General features: G+C 40.7%; 1 pseudogene; it reads left to right on the top strand.

Annotated features, from left to right (window-relative positions):
* LOC136840340 (TWiK family of potassium channels protein 7-like) overlaps positions 1-13,584 on the top strand; it is a 298,706-nt pseudogene extending 285,122 nt beyond the window's left edge.
* Positions 13,585-14,160: the final 576 nt, after the last annotated feature.

Raw genomic sequence — 14,160 nt, 5'->3', positions numbered from 1 at the left:
TATTACGTTGTGTTTACTAACTTTCAATTTATTATTATTATTATTATTATTATTATTATTATTATTATTATTATTATTATTATTATTATCTCCCTAAATCAAGATTTAGGGAGATAACTTTATTACACTGTATTTTTCTTATAGAAATCCCCCTCCTAATGGACTTAGTTGCAGTTAACCATTATTATAACTCTTATTATTATTAACTACCTGTAATAGTTAAATCAGTACGGCGAAGTAAAGCTTTAACTGAATTAACTTGTATTTAAAAAAAAAATAATTATCAGCCGGTTATGATGGATTTTCGCGCTTTCTGTGACAAAGCCAATCTGAATGAATGCAACTTTGAAATCATTGTTCCGCGTCACTTTCGCGATTATTTCTTCCCGCCAAAATCTATCTCTCTCGCATCGCTGACCGCCTCGTAAACTTAACAGATTTGAAGATTTTATTATGGTTTTTGTCTTTGTTTTATTTTATTTTATTTATTTATTTATTTTGGCGGGTGGGAGGGGGAACATTACAGATCATTAAAAACATAACTAACGCGGTTTTCGCGATTATTTCATCCCGTTAAAAAATCTCTCTCTCGTGTCGCTGACCTCGTAAACTGAACAGACTTTTGTCTCTGTATTTTTTTTGGTGGGGGTGGGGAGAAGGGGCTGGGGGGTGAGGAACGTTACGGATCATTAAAAACATAACTGATGCAATTTACTCCTTTTTTTTTTTACGCAGCTCCGAAATGGCCGATTAGAAAACGGAATGAACTCGCTGTTCGCGTCAATATTATAATACATCTCCATTGTTGACATTCGTGCGAGGGTGGCGGATGCACGATGATTTCCCCCCGCGCAGCAAGCACTTTCGGGAAAGCGATTGTTTGCGCTCATTCTTCACATTCTCTTGGCTCTCTCTCTCTCTCTCTCCCTTCTTAGAAGCCCGGAAAGGAAAGCAAAATAAGTCATTCTTTTATTCCTTTGGATGTTTGTTAATCAAAAGCGTTTCGCAGAAGACCTGTGGGCGTTTTCGGTTTGGAAAAACATCGATACACGAAACTCTCTCTCTCTCTCTCTCTCTTTTGGCGGAGTTCTCGTTTATCAGCCCAATAAGATTCTTTCCTGCGCTGAAGGACATTCGGTTGTTTCTCGTACTTGGTTCGTAGCGTACTTTTGAGCTGTTCAGAATGGTCAGTTTGATCCTATTCATTGTATTGTGACCTTACTAAAACAGGCTCAGACCGTAGTAGACATTGTGACGCTAGATTACACAAACAAATCAGTTAATTGGTCTCCCAAAAACAAGAAAGGGTTGAAAGCTTTTTCAGTCTTTTGTGTCAAACTCTTCAAAGATAAAAGGAATGTGATGATATATCATAAAAAAAAAAAGAGGTCTGAGTATGTGAAACGGTAATTTCCAAGAATTTTGAAAATAAACTTCACGAACAGTATTATTTTAAAAGTCAAAATTCCCAAAACGGGTGGCGTCGTAATACAGGTTAAAAAAAAAAAAAAAATTTCGTTTTTATGTGCCAATATATTGATCGATCTCGAAGACCCAGAATCATCGTAAAATTAAAAAAAAAAAAAAAAAAAAAAAAAAAATGCGCTGAAGTTTCTTCAGCGCAATCGAGTTTTCTGTACAGCGTGTAATCAAGGCCCCCGAAAATAGATCTGTCTTTCGGCCCAGTGGTGGCCTTTCCTATATCGTTGCCAGACGCACGATTATACCTAACTTTAACCTTAAATAGAATAAAAACTACTGAGGCTAGAGGGCTGCAATTTGGTATGTCTGATGATTGGAGGGTGGATGATCAACATACCAATTTGCAGCCCTCTAGCCTCCTCAGTAGTTTTTAAGATGTGAGGGCGGACAGAAAAAGTGCGGACGGACAGACAAATCCGGCACAACGGTTTTCTTTTACGGAAAACTAAAAAAAGATCTCCTCTCCTCCTGAAACGATTCTCAAAACGCAAGAAGTTATTTGATTTTGTTCGAATTTGTTTATTTAACTCTTGCCCGAGTGCTGATTCCTCTGTGTGTTCGCGCGCGCGCACGTGCTTGCCTGCCTTCAAAGAGGGATTATTCAACTGGTGCTCGAATGCTAATAAAATAATAATAATCTGCCGACAGTTCTCCTTCTCTTCTTCTTCTTTGCGTCTCGAATGAAAGGAAAAAAAAAACTGCCATTTTAAAATGCTCTCGTGCAAATTCGCAAACTCGTCTCTCCTCGTTCATTTACAAAAAAAATGCTCTGCCAACACTTTGCCTGTTTTGGAGGGAGGGTGGAAGGGGGGAGGGGAAAAGGGGGGGTGTGGAAGGAAAGGGTGGCTATTGAACGTTACTTACAAATCAAATGGAATCCTGACAACAGTGGAATTTTAAAGGGTTTGGGCGGGGGGGGCATTTCTGTGTGGCAACACTTACAAACGTGAGGGAGAGAGAGAGTTTGAGAGGAGGAATTGAATGCACAAGAGAGAGAGAGAGAGAGAGAGGCTCTCGTTTCCGCTTAGGCGTTCATTTTAGCCGAGTGTCCTATAGAATCACTGGGTCGTTATTAAGCAATGGTAAATAGTTTTGGGGGGGCGCCGTTCCCTTATCTCTCTCTCTCTCTCTCTCTCTCTCTCTCTCTCTCTCTCTCAGTGTGTGTATATATATATACATTTATTCATACATTATACATACACAGATATACAGTGTGTGTATATATATATATATTTATTCATACATTATATATACACAGATATATATATATGCATGCACATATATATATATATATATATATAATTGCTTTCCATTCGCCGAATTAACTTCCATCCAAATCGCCTTGATTCACTTAAACCTCGCTGGAACCGATGATGTCAAATCTCGCAGTTTTGAAGTTTGGAAGTTTTGAACCTTTTACTTTTATTTCCGTGTCCAGAAAATCATTCAATACTTCGCTTTCCCGTGTGTGTATACGGCTATACGGCTCTCTCTCTCTCTCTCTCTCTCTCTCTCTCTCTCTCTCTCTCTCTCTCTCTCTCTCTCTACCGTGTGTGTGTGTGTGTGTAAGAGAGATTTACAGAAAACTATTGTGCCGGGTTTGTATGTCTGTCCGCACTTTTTCTGTCCGCACTTTTTTCTGTCCACACTTTTTTCTGTTTGCACTTTTTTCCTTCCGTACTTTTTCTGTTCGCACTTTTTCCGTCCGCACTTTTTCTGTCCGCACTTTTTCCTGTCCGCACTATTTTCTGTTTGCACTTTTTTCCTTCCGTACTTTTTCTGTCTGCACTTTTTTCCGTCCGCACTTTTTTCTGTCCGCACTTTTTTACTATCGGCACTTTTTCTGTTCGCACTTTTTTCTGTCCGCACTTTTTCTGTCCGCACTTTTTTACTATCGGCACTTTTTCTGTTCGCACTTTTTTCTGTCCGCACTTTTTCTGTCCGCACTTTTTTACTATCGGCACTTTTTCTGTTCGCACTTTTTCTGTCCGCACTTTTTACTTTTTCTGTCCTGTCCGCACTTTTTACTATCGGCGCACTGTTTTTTTCTGTCCGCACTTTTTACTGTCCGCACTTTTTACTATCGGCACTTTTTCTGTTCGCACTTTTTCTGTCCGTCTGTCCGCACTTTTTTACTGTCCGTCCTGTTCGCACTTTTTCCGTCCGTTTTTTCTGTCCGCACTTTTTCTGTCCGCCCTCAGATCTTAAAAACTGCTGAGGCTAAAGGGCTGCAAATTGGCATGTTGATCATCCACCCTCCAATCATCAAACATACCAAATTACAGCCCTCTAGCCTCCTCAGTAGTTTTATTCTATTTAAGGTTAAAGTTAGCCATAATCGTGCATCTGGCAATGATATAGGGCAGGCCACCACCGGGCGATGGTTAAAGTTTCATGGGTCGCGGCTCATACAGCACTATACCGAGACCACCGAAAGATAAATCTATTTTCGGTGGCCTTGATTATACGCTGTACAGAAAACTCGTTTATTCTCCGATTTTAAATAATTAATTTTAAAGAATCAACAATGACAACTGGCTGCTACTTTGGCTTGTTATCTACTCGTCATCCACTCCGAGGTGCTAGTACTAAACATGGCAGAAACTCAGTGGGACGCCTTTGAGTTTAGTACTAGCCAATTGGGAATCAAAGTACTGTATTCGCCCATTTCTGTATTGCGTGGTCAACAAATTATATTAATAAACGATATCTTTGACCCCCCAGGGCTAGTACTAAACACGGCGTCCCAAGGAGCTTCCGCCATGTTTAGTACTAGCCCCTCGGGGATCAAAGTATTATATACACCCATTTTGCATTGTGTAGTCGACAAATTATAATAATAAACGATATCCTTGATCCCCGGGAAGCTAGTACTAAACACGGCATCCCAAGGAGCTTCCTCCATGTTTAGTACTAGCCCCTCGGGATCATAGTACTATATACACCCATTTCTGTATTGTGCGGTCCACAAATTATATTAATAAACGATACCTTTGATCCCCGAGGGGCTGGTACTAAACACCAAGGCATCCCAAGGAGCTTCCGCCATGTTGAGAACTAGCCCCTCGGGGATCAAAGAATTATATACATCCATTTCTGTATTGTGAGGTCGAGAAATTATATTAATAAGTGATATCTTTGATTCCCTAGGGGCTAGTACTAAACACGGCATCACATTTAGCTTCCACCATGTTTAGTACTAGCCCCTCGGGGATCAAAGTATTATATACACCCATTTCATAATGTGTGGTCGACAAATTATATTAAAAAACGATATTTTTTATTACCGAGGGGCTAGTACTAAACACGGCGTCCCGTTTAGCTTTCGCCATGTTTAGAACTAGCAACAGTTTTTCCCTCCTCAACGATGAACTTAACCTTGCAGAGGCACTGAAAAAAAATATATAATCACTTAATAAATAATAAAAATGGAATAATCATCACATTTTCACAAAGAGAGAAAATAAAGAAAAACCAAAATTTACACAATTCTGTTTCTTTAGAAAACAATTTGGAAATTTACAATAAAAAAAGTTCTTCCAATTTGGCTGTTTTTTTTTTTTTTACAAAGGAGGTATCATGGGGAGAGAGAGAGAGGTGTCTCCTAAATTATATGACCCGTAGCTTGATAAATGGGACAGTGTGTAGGTGGTAGGAAACCTTTATTGTTGGGAAGGTTATATTATATAGGCCCTGTGCCCTCTCTCTCTCTCTCTCTCTCTCTCATACATTTTAGGCCTATTGACTCTCTCTTTTGTTTATATTTTTAGGCCTCTTGACTCTCTCTTTGTTTATATTTTTCTCTCTCTCTCTCTCTCTCTCTCTCTCTCTATATCTATATATATATATATATATATATATATATATATATATATATATATATATATATATATATATATATATATATTTTAGGCCTCTCTCTTTTATATATATTTTTAGGCCTATTGCTCTCTCTTTCTCTTTTGTATATATTTTTAGGCCTAGTGCACTCTCTCTCTCTCTCTCTCTCTCTCTCTCTCTCTCTCTCTCTCTCTCTCTCTCGTATAAATATTTATGGAGGCAAAGGGAAATATATACAAGAGAGAGAGAGAGAGAGAATGAATGCTCTATCTTCCAACCGGTGTCGGTGTTAATCTCTCACTTTGAACTGGAACGTACACACACATCAAGGCGCCTCTCTCTCTCTCTCTCTCTCTCTCTCTCTCTCTCTCTCTGCAATAGCCCAATGCAAATCTATTCTGTCAGAGGCTCACACTCGGACAGACAAACATTTAAAAATAAAAATTCTTTTTTAGTCTAAAAGACGCCACCTTTGGTCCAAAGAAAACGAAGATTCTCTGAAGGGAGACGATTCTAGTCCGGACGACTGTTTTATGTATTAAAATTAGTGTATTATTATAAATAAAAGTCGTTGTATATATATACATATACATACATATATATACACACATATACAGTCGCAGAGAAGAAGAAGAAGAAGAAAAAATGAACTCAACTATCCAACATGGCGGAGACCATTTCCATCATGATGCAAGCGAACGGGCGATTGCATTTACGCAATTTAATGCAATTTGCATATAACGCTGTAATTCGACTCGGGGGGGTTGGGGTGGGGTGGAAGGAGGGTTTTTTTTTAGGACCCCCATGGGGAAAGGGGACGGGACCGTTTGTCCTGAAACTGAGAATCACAGCTTTTTATCCCAATCAATCAATTGGTTGTCGGAGTTTGCCCGCGAATGCCTTTAATCCCGTTAGAAAATAATTGTTTTTTATATTATTTTGAGATGCCTGGGTCTTGCCCGGGTTCGAAGACGACTTGGAAATGAAGGGGCAGGTGTATATCGATATAAATATATATACATATACACAAATACATACACATATATATCTATATATCTATAAATATTCATGAACTGCTATATTTTTCGTGACGGGAATTGAAATAACCTAAATATTATCAGCATTTTTTCGGGAATGTTCCCTTTTTCTTTCGGTATTTCTCTAATGTCTGTTGTTGGGCATTTTATATATGTAGTACCTCCCAGTGACCACAATCCCCTTACACTAGAATCCCCTTAGACTAAACTCCCTTAAGATGAAATCCCCTGAGACTCAACTCCCCTTAGACTAATATCCTCTTCGACAGCATTGCCCTGAGATTAAAATCCCCTTAGACTAAAATCCCCCTAGGCTAAAATTTGCCTTAGACCAAAATCCTCTTAGACTAAACTCCCCTTAGACTAAAATTCCCCTAGACTAAACTCCCCTTAGACTGAAATCCCTTGAGACTAAAATTTCCGTAGACTAAACTCCTCTTAGACTGAACTCCCCTTAGACTAAAATTCCCTTAGGTGAAACTTCCCTTAGACTGAAATCCTCTTGGACAAAAATGCCTTAGACTGAAATCCCCTTAGACTAAGATCCCCTCAGACTAAAATCCTCGTCGACAACAATGCCCTGAAATTAAAATCCCCCTTAGACTAAAATTCCCTTAGACTAAACTCCCCTTAGACTGAAATCCACTTAAAATAAAATCCCCTTAGACTAAAAATCCAATAATTTAGCTGTGTCTTTGATCCGTAAAAATCGCTTCAATGCGATTCACTCACTCACTCTCACTCTCTCTCTCTCTCTCTCTCTTCTCCTGCAGGAGACCTGCTGTCGAGGGCGCTGAAGTGGCTGTGGTGGCGTCTGTGTCGGTGCAGGAGGCGCCCCCAGATGCCCCGCGTGAACCACCAGTCTGCCGCCACGCCCTACACCAGCGTCGATCCCGCCAAGGTATGGGTATTGTGGGTATTATTATGCTGCTGCCTGATAGGTGCCCTTTATTCTTCTTCTTCTTCTTCTCCTCCTTCTTCGTCTCTTGTTTTTGTTTTCATTTGTTCTTGTTTAATCGTTTTGCTCAATTCTCTCTCTCTCTCTCTCTCTCTCTCTCTCTCTCTCTCTCTCTCTCTCTCTCTCTCTCGTCATTTATCTGTTTCCCCTTCTTTGTCTCTCTGTCTCTCACACCATTTCTCTCCTTCCCTCTTACTTCCTTCCCTCTCTCGCGTCATCTATCTGTTTCCCCTCTTCTCTGTCTCTCTCTCTCTCTCTCTCTTCCTTCCAGTTCCAGTTCCAGTCCCAAGTCTGGAAACATCTGAACCTTCCACTACTTCAAAGTCGGCTCACAAATTAGACCCTTTTTTTCGTTCTAATTAAACGTCTAATTAATCTAGAATAATCTCACTGATTATATAATTTCATTAAGTATTTTTTTAAATTAGTTTTTTTTTTTCATAGTTGTTGCCTCTCTCTCTCTCTCTCTCTCTCTCTCTCTCTCTCTCTCTCTCTCTCTCTCTCTCTCTCTCTCTCTCTCTCTCTCCAGGGACTGTGCAGTAATACGTACCAGGTCTGAAACCAATATTGCCAGTTTGCAATGGAAAGCTGACTTGTCTTTGTAAATTCCTCTGGGATGCAAAGTATATATGTGTGTGTATCTCTCTCTCTCTCTCTCTCTCTCTCTCTCTCTCTCTCTCTCTCTCTCTCTCTCTCTTAAGAATCTCCTTTCCCTTTATTCTCCATATTTTGTGAAATAATGTTAAGATTTGTTGAACTTAGAAACAGTTCCATTCATATTTGGTAATATTTTGGGGCTGAAGATTTTTGGTTGAAATGATACTTATAAACGTTTTAATTATAATTTTTTTAAATATTTTGCTGACATTGCTAATCAGTTATAGACAGATCTATTGATAATTTTCAGTGTTTTTATAAGAAAATTGTTTACTGAAATTATGGACATTTTTTCGTCTTAAGTTGGACTAAGAACATTTGTTTTAAAATCTTAAAGTTGATTTTTCAAGAAATCTTAAAGAGGATTTTTTTTATTTTGCAATCTTAAAGAGGTTGATTTTTTCATTGGAGATTTTTTCATTGGAAATTTTTTGCAAATCTTAAAGAGGTTGATTTTTTCATTGGAAATTTTTTTGCAAATCTTAAGAGGTTGATTTTTCCATTGGAAATTTTTTTGCAAATCTTAAAGAGGTTGATTTTTTCATTGGAAATTTTTTTGCAAATCTTAAAGAGGTTGATTTTTTCATTGGAAATTTTTTTGCAAATCTTAAAGAGGTTGATTTTTTTCATTGGAAATTTTTTTGCAAATCTTAAAGAGGTTGATTTTTTCATTGGAAATTTTTTTGCAAATCTTAAGAGGTTGATTTTTCCATTGGAAATTTTTTTGCAAATCTTAAAAAGGTTAATTTTTCACTGGAAATTTTTTCAAAGCAAAAACTGTTTTTTTAAATAGTTTCGACGTTTGTATATCTTTGTCAATAATATTTAGCAGATGACGATTATATTTATCAACATTTTAAAGACTTGATAGACTGGAATACAGGATTTAGGCCAAAGGCCAAGTGCTGGGTCCTATGACGATGAGGTCATTCAGCGCTGAAACGGAAACTGAGAGAAAGGGAGGTTTGAAAGGTGTAACAGGAGGAAAACCTCAAAGCAGTTTCAGTGTGAAACAACTGTTAGGAGACAGTTAAAATAAGATGGAAGAAAGAAAATATGAACGGAGGTACAGTAAAAGGAATGAAACGGAGGGGCGCTGCAAAGAACCTTAAGTAATGCCTACAGTGCACCGCACGAGAGGTGCACTGACGGCGCTACTAACCCCCTACGAGTTGAAAGACTTAATCATTAGTATCAATAATTATGGATCAATGAATGGGACAGAACAAAGCCAGTCGTCTGCGGATTGCATTTATGTACATGGTTATTGCAGGACTAATTACCTCTTCCTCTTATTTATTACTTTAATTAACTTTCTTTAATCACAATCCAGTGATAATTGTCATTATTATAATATTTGTAGTACTAGAGCAAACACCACCTAACACCGTCCTTTTTTCCACCTTCCAGAGGAAGTGGGGAGGAGGCGAGTGCAGTGAAGGAAGCAGCCTGGGGACGAGTACGGGGAGGGAGAGGGGGCGCTGTGCCCGTCACCCTGTGCCTGGTGCTGATGATCACCTACATCTGCGGGGGGGCGGCGGTCTTCGCCTACGCCCACCAGTGGACATTCCTGCACGCCATCTACTTCTGCTTCTCCTCCCTCACGACCATCGGCTTCGGGGACCTGGCTCCCGAGACCACGCCCAACACGAGCACCGGCGTCCAGGTCACTTTGCTGGGCTCCGCCTTCTACCTGCTGGTGGGCATGGCCCTCATCGCCACCTGTTTCAACCTCATGCAGGAGCAGATGACCAACAGGGGCTACGGCCTAGGGCGCAGGCTGGGCAACCTCATGGCCACCAGCTCCAGCGGAGGGAGCAACCACCGATTCCACCTGGACGACACCTGACACATGGAGACGGTGGCCCTCTTCACCTACGGATCGGGCTGCACTCCCAAGCACCACTCCACGGGAGCCGGGAAGCCCCCCCAGCTCACCCAGCCCCCCTGCCTGGTGAACACCACCTGCAACCTTGCCAACAACACCAACGCTCGGCCCAACTCCGCCGTCACCAACACCATCTACAAGGTCACCCCCACGGACGATGACAAGCACATGACCCCCAACAACACCCTGGCCAGTCTCAACCCCCGGAACAACAGCAGCCCCCTCCACTCCCCGGCAGACCTCGCCGGCGGCAGCCCGGCAAAGATCACCAACACGAGGGACAACTGCGAGACTCTCTACGGCACCCTCAGGAAGGAGATGCCCACCCTCAAGGCAGTCCCCCCGCCAACGCTGCCCCCTTCTTCCATCACGCCCTCCCAAACTCCCATGTTGCCCACCCGCACGAAGAAAACAGTGACCATCTGCGACACTGCCGATGTTGGGCGGGCCATTAGCCCAATATCTCCGGAGAGAATTTGACCGGGCATGGACCATTATTGAAGATAAAAGCCCAAAGCTGTGTCTCCAGTACGCCGGACGTTTCTGGCAGTGACGGAAGTTCTTTTCAGGAGTGTTTTCTGGAATGTCTAATTCCGCGCTGAGAAACAAACATTGCATTCCTACGGACGCAAAAGGCCACATCATGCCACGGGTTCTGAATTCTTAACAGTGATTCTGATCTAACTTAGACTCACATTACAGTTTCCAGAGACTTGAGTGACTGGAAAAGTCCCTCGTGACTGATGCTTCGTCTTGTGCGTCATTCAGGATCAAACCCATTTCCAACGGAACCAAAAAACCTAAGTAAAAAAAAACATTTATTTCATGAAATACTCAGTGCACAGAACAGTATGAAAACTGTAGCATTTTTAAGACATGGAAAGTTTTCTATGGTTGGCCTGAGGTGCAGAGAAAGCGAAGGCGCTTCATTGGTCCTTGAGGAAGAATTTCCAGAAGGAAAAGTGAATGTACTGTATCTGTTCATTTCTCGTAGAGGGCCTTCGCATTCCGTGTGTGTCCGGATCCATATAATACCGTGCTGTCCTTTGTATCAATTCATGTTTGATGTATATTCCAGGGTTGTGTATATCTTGTATTTTTACATTGGTGTACGAGAAACTGAGGTTCGTAGTGGTTTACGATAGGTAAGTTAGGGTAGAAGATGAAGACAGGAAAAGGAGTTAGAATGAATCTGTTTCATCATTTCCCAGCAGGTCCATTTCGACTCTGAATGAAACCAAATTGAATGAAGAAAAGTCGTTGGGGGGAAAAAATTAAGAAGCTTTTAAAGTCAATTTGCCTCCACTGAGTCAATTCTTTCACTTCCCGTTTACTGAAAAGGAGGAATCGTGCTTAAATGAATTAACAAGAACGTTGTTCACAGGTTTCTTGGTTGTTGAAGAAGGAAAATGTTAACCCCACATAGATAATCCATTATAGGAATCACAGAACAGTTTTTTTTTATTGATGTGGCAGAATGGATGACTGAGAAAAAAAATCAGCAAAAAACACACACTCACTGAGCACCTTTTCCTGGTGACGCTTCAGCACCGGTTCCGTTGTTTCTGACACCGTGTAAGTAGGATGAGACCAATTGAGTCGTTTGTAAAGAAATTTAGCAGATTAGGAAATTAATCACTATTTTGTTTAAAAACCGTCGTATTCGTGCACTTCGCCGTGATCGTATAGCGATTCTCGAGACCGAAACGAAAGACGCAAGACCACCTCTGAGAAGCGTAACCCAGCCCCAACGAAAGGTTTGGGCGTACTCACGCCGTCGCTATTCATCGTGCCAGCCGGAGTCTTTTTAATCATTATTGTTTTCTGGAGGAAAGAGGAAGGCACCCAACCTAAACAGCCATAACCCAACCTACTTCACACGAGGTGTTAGGCCTACTTGCACCAACAATGTCTTGGTAACGTGTACATAGAAATAGAGTCAAGTTTGCATTCGTTCAGTCGCATTTCACGGTCATCTCCCTCTCTACCCCTATCCCCCCAAAAAAGGAATATCCCATGCACTGTCTCAACCTCGCATACCTGGCCCGACCTAACTTATCCTACTGGTTGCTCGCCTGAAACCAAATTCTTAACGCTATCTGACCAAACCAGAGGGAGAGTTGCAACACAAGCTCCAATTGCTCTTCTTCGTCTTAGGCTGCCCACACCCAGGACACTTTTGGTGGAAAGTGGCTGGCCATTAAGTGGCAGGCCACTAAAATAAACAAAAAATGGAACGCACGTTTGTATGGAAGACCACAGACGAGCCACTAAAAGTGGACAGCTCTAAAAGAGTGGCTGCCGAGTCTACTTTTAGGCCACGCCACTGTACAAGCTGATATTATCAGCTGGCCACTAAGTGGCTGACCACTTAGTGGCCAGCCACTTTCCACTAAAAGTGTCTTGCGGTGTGCAGACAACCTTAGAGCAAGTGGGTCTGCTCTCTCTCTCTCTCTCTTCAGTAATATTTAGTTTCCTGATCCTGTAATCGCTCCACCCCCCCCCATATTCCTACACCTTGTTGCCTCCCAGATACCCGGTAAAGAAAAAGATGATTGCATATCATGATTATACAATGTCAAAGTACTAAATCAGGATTCTGTGAGATTCCTAACATCAAAATTGAGAAAACAGAATCTTCAGAAAGTAAATAGGCCTATATGTAGAAATAGGATTGTATCATTATTATCATCCAGTTTTTCAAAGATCTTGTCCTTCCCAATGTTTGAGATATTGGAGCTAAAGACAAGGTAACGTACAAACCATATTGCCATAAACAGTCAAGGAATTTAAAAATCTCACGTAACCGATAACGAAATCTTCATTAACAACCCTCCCCCCACAACATACACCGTTGATCATCCTGCCTCAATTTCACCTCCATATTGCTTTTTTTATATATTTGAATTCATTTACGAATAGGCAACTACTGCAGTAGACATATCCATCCGGGACTTTGGCAGTGAAACAAAAAGAAAAATGTCGACCGCGGAATGGACGACGTGGCATTCGAAGACGAACTATAAAATTAAAATAATATCGCCGTCTGTAACCGTAGATTTTTCTCTCACAGCCGCTTCCGTGTCATATACGCTTCGAATGGCATCTTTTTACTTTGCGAGTTCGAGTCCTCATTTGCCCTCTAAAGGGAAAAAAAGGAGGAGAAGAACGAGAAGAAGAAGAAGAAAAAACCACCTTATTTTTTCCAGTTCGTTCAAGCAGATTCGAATGCCACGTTATAGTCCCATATGGGTCCCTCTTCACATGGGGTAACTTTTCTATTTCCGGTTTGGGTTTGATAAAACAAAGCTTCATTCTCGCAAATATATATATATATATTTTTTTCCCCTGTTCATCATTGCTCTCCTCTCTCTCTCTCTCTCTCTCATTCTATCTAACTTCATACGAAAGAGGGTAACAAAATGGTTATTATGGCGGGGTTCTTAAGACGGCGTTTCCAAAAGTTTTTTAAATGAGTGTCGAGACAGACAACACAGCCTCTTTGATATTGTACATGTGTATGTCGGACAACAAGCGTGGCTTGCCACCACAGAGTTTTAACTGTGTAGGGACAAATATCTAGCAAATAGGATTAACTAAGCAAGATCTAGCCATGGGGCAATTTTTAGATCGACCGCATTCAAAAAAAAAAAAGTGAATTTTTTTTCTTTGTTTCTGAAGATATGTCGAACTTGAATAAAACTTTTTTGCCCAAAAAAAAACAGGTTGCATGGTTATTTATTTAACCCCCCAACTATGAATGAAAGTAAGAGAAGTTATACGCTATGCTGCATCAGTAAGGGAAAAGATGCTTCTTTATGCCCAAACGAACGTTGAAAATATTTATAGTAAATTTATAATTATAAAGTGCTACATTCATTTTAAGTGTATAATTTGCATATGACTACTTTTTATTTCTTCTTCATTAACAATGGCAGCGAATATTTCCGACCGTTATCAATGTTTGCAACCGTCATCACTAGGCCTCATAGCGACTGGCAGAAGCTCCCGCATGTGTGAGTTGATTAAAAATTGATTAGAAATTGCCAGTGACCCCTATGGTGATTATCTGGCCTCAAGACAGGATCACGATGAAGCCTTCATGAAGGAAAGTGAAGGATGAAACCAGTGTGTCACTGTACGATCAGGAATGTGGTGGTCATTGTTTCCTAAAAGGATGTGATTCAGGATGGTGGACATTGCTTTTTGTGGTTAGCGGTGTTCAGTACCTCAAAGTTACCACATGATATAATCTTGATTGCGTAAAGAAAAAAATTTGTTTAATATTTATGTAAAGA

Source organism: Macrobrachium rosenbergii, chromosome 7, assembly GCF_040412425.1.
Source record: "Macrobrachium rosenbergii isolate ZJJX-2024 chromosome 7, ASM4041242v1, whole genome shotgun sequence".
Lineage (NCBI taxonomy): Eukaryota > Metazoa > Arthropoda > Malacostraca > Decapoda > Palaemonidae > Macrobrachium > Macrobrachium rosenbergii.
The sequence above is the reverse complement of the archived record's forward strand: the minus strand, read 5'-3'. Positions and strand labels throughout refer to the sequence as shown.